This window comes from Anguilla anguilla, chromosome 11, assembly GCF_013347855.1.
Source record: "Anguilla anguilla isolate fAngAng1 chromosome 11, fAngAng1.pri, whole genome shotgun sequence".
Taxonomy (NCBI): Eukaryota; Metazoa; Chordata; class Actinopteri; order Anguilliformes; family Anguillidae; genus Anguilla; species Anguilla anguilla.
In genome coordinates this window covers 20,587,202-20,593,633 of record NC_049211.1, presented here as the reverse complement: position 1 = coordinate 20,593,633, position 6,432 = coordinate 20,587,202, and positions in this window count along the sequence as shown.

Here is a 6,432-nt window from a genome sequence, read left to right as displayed (position 1 = left end):
TACTCATGAACTGGTTGACACTCCATGTTGGCGCAGATTCAGGTTCTGCAGTTGTGATGATCATGGGAAACAAGGAAGAGACGTTTGCCACACCAAACACAGGACTGCGCTTCATGTGTATTCCTGAGTGGAGCATAACTCTTCTGAGATTATGAGGGTGTGTTTGGTGCGTGCAGTGTAATTAGTAAACCTAAGAGCTAAGAGTGTTTTATTTATAAAAGCTTCATTGTCTGAAAACACTCCTAAAAGACATAAAATTGTTGAAGACAAAACTTTCTTTCCATGCTCCCTAAGTATTTTCTCAGCACCAGTATATTCCAAATCCATGACCTTCCGGGAGTGAAAACAAAGTCAGATTGTCCTCAATTACACAGCATAAACACACACTCCCCAGGTTACTGTTTCCCTCCAAGCCTAATTGACTGAGCGAATGTCATGGCGAAGGTATACTCGGGTGCTGTTAATTATGAGCGGCGCCCAGTCTTAAACCGGGCGCTGTGAGGAGGCCGAGCGGCAGGAGCCTTCTGAGGGAGCGTGTGTTTGTGTTACGCTCCAGTGAGAGAGACGAGATAAGAGTGACACCTTCAGATGGACTCAGCCTGAGAGTGTCCGGGCCGGACTCTTCCCACAGCGAGGGCTGTTGTCCTCCCCCCCAGTCCCACGGCCCCTGCTGCAGCGCGCAGCCTGGCTGCATGGGAACGCGCCAGCAGCCGTCACCCCAGCGTGTTTACGGCGCGGCAGCCGCGGCAGGTACAAAGGTGCGGCGAGGGACAGTTCTCATGTCGCCGTTTCATGTCAGAGTGCTGTTACTTTGCTCCGGGCTGTCTCACGCCCAGAATTTCCACTCGCTGGCCTCTCGGCTGTTTTGACACGGATACACACAGACAGGGCTCATGCTCTCTCTCTCTCTCTCTCTCTCTCTCTCTCTCTCTCTCTCTCTCTCTCTCTCTCTCTCTCTCTCTCTCTCTCTCTCTCTCTCTCTCTCTCTCTCTCTCTCTCTCTCTCTCTCTCTCTCTCTCTCTCTCTCTCTCTCTCTCTCTCTGTCTCTCTCTCTCAGTTCTTCTGTCTCCCTTGATCCCACTGTCTTTTCTCAGCGCAAGGTTTGAAGCTTGAGCATGGGAACCAGGATCGGTGCGCTTTGCCATGCAAATCACCCGGGGGGGGGGGGGGGCGGGGGGCGAGGGGGGGTGGCGAGGGGGGACCCACGTGCCAGTCACTCCCACCTTTTTTGTCACAGCACCGGGGGGACTTGTTTTCGGCATGCCGCGAAGGCCCTTCAGGTGACTGACGGTGCACATTTTTGTCGTTTTTTTTTCTCTTCTCCTTTTTTTCCACCCATGCCTTCCCACAGAACCCGGCGAGACGCGGCGGTCCCACCACGCCTACTCTGCGTTATCTGCCTCTCCCATCAGCGGCGTATCAGCCCCATCTCCCCCCGCGCACCGCTTCACCGCACGGCCGCCACAGAGACTGCTGCCTCCTCACTCTATTCGCCTAGTCACCGGCCCAGTAACAGGCTTATCTACAAGGGCTACTCAGAACCATTTACACTTATTTCATTTATTTGCTTACTTGTGTTTATCCAGCAGAAGCACTGGATTATGGAGATAAAGGAGAACTGAAGATTGTGTTTATAGTAAAGATGGAACCTCCACTGTGTACCTGTGGGATGGTTTCGTGATCTCAGGTTTCCAAAAGCCCGTGCTTGGTGTCGTGTACGTCCAGGTCCCCTCTTTTTCACGTATCCTGTATTGTCTTTGTACTGTCATCCAACAGTTCAGAAGTCGACAGAGGTCAGTTCTACCCTGCTCTCAAAGTTATGGGACATGGAAGTCTGTTTTTCCAAAAGTTTGCTTTCTCTTCATGAACACAAACTAGAGAACACTAACAATGTTTCCCGCCCTGAGCGAGGAAACATTGAACATCCTGAAGCTGTATTTACAGGCAATACTGGAGTCCTGGTTTCTGTAGGCTCATTATGGTTAAAGACACTCTCCAGTTTTACAATCTGATTGGGTGATTAGAACTGAACTTGTATTGTGGTCCTCACCCATAACCTTGGCAGAAAAAAAGTCAAGCTGTATTTTCACTGATAATAAATGTACACTCAATACATTACAGCAGCAGAAGACATTACACAACTTTCTTTTCTGCTTGAGCAAAACAGGCATACTGGTGGGGAATAAAAGCATTTAAATTCTATTGGAACTATTTCCTTGACAGAAAGTGAGCAAATTATCAAAATATTCAGTGACTGTTTGTCTTATGTCTATAGTCATGAAGCCTAAACAACTCTAATGTCTGTTTCATACTAATTTAAAAATATATACAGGGGCGACATGGCTCAGGAGGTAAGAGCGGTTGTCTGGCAGTCGGGGGGTTGCCGGTTCGAATTCCCACCCTGGGCGTGTCGAAGTGTCCCTGAGCAAGACACCTAACCCCTAACTGCTCTGGTGAATGCGAGGCATCAATTGTAAAGCGCTTTGGATAAAAGCGCTATATAAATGCAGTCCATTTACCATTTACCATATACATGTTAAAATAAAATATTGAAAATACAGTGCATTATTCTACATATATAAATAGGGCTTCATATTTTTAGATAGAGTCCACCACCGAAGATAAAGAAAGTAGTCAAATATAGTATTAAAAATAATGATACTACATATATCTATTTCCATTCTGTTTTGAAACATCCTCTCACTTTGTCCTGTATTCGCTGTTCAGAGATAGTCCAAAATAAATCAAATTTACAACAACATCTTTTTACTGGCAGCAAGTGTCCACCCCCCAATGCCTCATGGACTAAGCCCCTCCCTGTCCCCTCTCTCCCCTCCAGTCATGCTCCAGCTCTAAATATAACCAGGTACATAACAGGAAGCTGATCTGTGGTGAAAGTACAGGGTGCCACTTCAGGTTATGTTCTGGGATACTTGGCAGTAATACCAAATTTTGAATTTTTCTAACATAGAGTAGGAATTCCCCAGTACTCCTGCTACTTGCTTTCTGCTGTGTCACAAACAGGACAACGTGACCACAGATGTGTTACTCTCTGTCACGGCACCATTTTGCCTCACAGAATAAATAGACAAAGGATGGTCTCTTCTTTACATTTCTTTCACATATTCTATTTACTTTCAGCAGCTTGAGGTGTGATGATTGGGGGGATATGATTGGGACCACTCCCAGTCCTCTGATTTGGCATAGACTGGAGGCAAGCAGAGTTAAGGGGGAGTAATGGGGAATGGAGGAAGACTTGAGCTGAGAGGGTGACTGTGTTTGGGCCAGGAGCATTCTCCCTTACTATTTTGTCATATCCTCTTCCCTGTGTTTCTACCTCTATATGCTTATTTTTGAGTTGCCGTACTTGCAGAAAATATTACATTTACATTTTAAGCAACCTTAATAACCAGGGCCGGCTACTGTAACCAATGGCAAAGGCCAGAGCTGGCCAGTACGAAGCCTTCTTGGATTCGTCCCAGCTGAATCTCGAGTGACAAGTTAGCGTATGTGTGTGGGTAATATTTTCTCTGGTCATCTCACATCTGTGCACAGGCCACTGAAGTGAAATCAGGTCCTCTAGACAAGCGATGTCATAACATCTCGCACACCTGTCCTGCATCTCCTATGGTTTGGACTCAGCACTGTCACTGGTCAAGTGTACATGACTGTCGGCTTCCATTACTGAAGGGATTTTTTTCTCCACTCTAAAATTAACAAAGGAAAGAGAAGTATAAGCACTGAAAATATCCCCAAATAAAAAAGTATGCAACAGTCTATAAACATAAACCCATACACATACCTGTACACTATAAGGATAAATATATGACCGTGTTTTTAATTCCTATACAGTACACCTAAATAAATACCTCCTTTTAATATTTACTCTGGAATTCATAGATATATAAATTAACGTGATTTAAATGTAATTTTATGTCACCATGCATGCATTTTATATATTGTTTTGTGTCTTCTCATGTGTATAAATAAAATCATGCATGTGCAATAAAATGTTTTGGTGTATCTGAGTGCCATGATGAACAGTCTCTTCATTCTATTTCCTGTCAACTTCCTGTCATTTGATTTACTGCTAGCTCTCTCTCTCACACACACACACATACAGAGAGACACACACACATACACACACAAAACACACCCACACATTCGCTCACTCCCTTTTTATCATTTGTCCTCTTTTCTCTCCCCTACACTTTCAGACACACTTTCTTCATCACTATCTTTCTCACAGACATACCTGTATATGCACTTTCTTTCGTTCTCTCACACACATTATCTTCCTTTCCTCTCTTTCTATTTTACCATCTGTCACACATGGATACACAGGCACCAGGGACAGAGGAATGGAGAGACTAAGCAGGTAGTTTGTTTTTAGTGCGACCCGCACCGAAGTGTTGAACAGGCGAGAGCAGATACAGACATACAGAGGTGAGCAGACATACAGAGGTCTCTTGCAACCCAAGCTTCATTTCACAAATGGGCTGTACCATCAGCACTGACCTACCTCCAGCACAGTCAGAGGCACTAACACACAGAGGGAACTGCGCTGAAAGAGTGACATCACCCTCAGTGATGAAAGAGGGGCCAGAGTCTGCCCCAAGGGCCCTCATGGAAGAGACAACACAAACCTTTTTTATTTAAGTCACAAAGCTCTCACGCATCCACAGCAAAGCTGATGCTGTCTCCTCTCTGTCTTCACCAGCACGTGCTCTGACGATGTCAACCTGTCCCACAACACCTGCCATCTCAATGGCAGACAAAGAGAGACTGAACCAAAACTGGCCACCAGTCACAAATTTCCAGTGCAAGGACACAGCTCAAAACAGGTTTTCTGTTACTGTTCTCATTGTTGTCATTTGTTCATTTTTTTTTTCTAACTGAAACAGAAAATGTAACCTTGATTTTGTTTCCCTCTTTGTTCTTCATCCGATTGGAAGAAGCGACCCACTTCCTCATATTGTCCACATCATTTCAGTGCTTTCCCCATGTCCTGTCAACACAAGTGGCACCTAAAAATTGACCACTCCAGGCAAAGCCCCGTCTAGCTCAGGACAAATTATCAAAAATCATTACACTTTGAAACACTCATGCATCATTCATACGGAAAATTGTGGACTACCTGATATAAAACACATTGATTTTAAGGCATCAACAAGCAACAACAAAGGCTGATAATCAATACCAACATTAAATGATGCCATATAAGTGCCTATGGCATGTATGTATTGAATAGGTCCTATTGTGAATAATTAAATAAGAGATTTGTATCGATCAGCAGTTTGCTCTTGTCTAATGCACTGGGCATTTCAATGTTGTTTTAACTTTCAAAGGTTCAAACAATCCAATATTCTGTCCCTAAACTCAATGAATGCCTTTGTATCCAATTGTCTAAATAACCCATTTGCTCCAGGTCTTAAATGTAACATTATTATATTTAATACAATATCATTTTTTTCCATTATAACATGTATCATTATGAACACTGTCACTCAGGTCCCCCAGTCAGGGTTAACTGGTGCACGCTGTGGAACTGTCATTCTCCTCTGCTGGAGTGTGTGTGGGCAAGAAGAGAGCGGCGAAAATGGCATCACCGCCATAGATACACGAGTGCTGTAAATCAGCGATACGATTAATGTGCCTTGCGTCACCTCTTCCTCAATCTTCCATGACAGTCACTGCACTGAAGCCAGACTGAGGCAGACGGAGGCGCAGGCCTCCCTCCTGGGGGAACCTGAATAAACGAGCGAATAAACACAATTAAACACAGAGGCCTGGTGGTGACCATGAGGGTCCGGTGTCTGGCCATAATTAAGATGTCTGTACGGGGCTGTCTGTATCAATAATGCAGGGGGGTGTGGTCAGCAGGTTGCCTGGCGAAGCATTAATCAGCCTGAGGAGGCCTGTGGGGTGAAGTTGCCCTGAGAGCCGAGACACATCGGGGGATTGAGGCACTGAAGAGGCAGCAGGTTACGCCTGTTTTCGTTGGTTAGTCCTGCTTTGCTATGGCCAGACCCTGGGTTTTTATTGGTTATTCCTTTTGTGATGGTGCAAGACCCGGACATTGAGTCAATCAATTAGACCACTATATATTCCATACTTTACTACAGTATTTTGGAGCAGAATGCATCACACAGCTGAAAGTCTATTGAGATACACTGGAAGGGCCTGAGCTGAGTTGTAGGGCCAGAGCTGAAACAGTTCTGTAAAATAGGGTGGTCCTGAATTCTCCCAGGCAATGTGAGAGACTCATCCACACTTATAAGAAACATGTACTTAAAGTTATTGCAGCAAAGGGAGGTTTTACCAGCTACTGCAGCCAGGATGGGACTTACTTTTCCCGACAGGGATGTTAAATGTCTGGTGATTTTGTTGTTGAGTAGCCAATGAAAAAGTAGTATTTTTTGTGTCATTTAC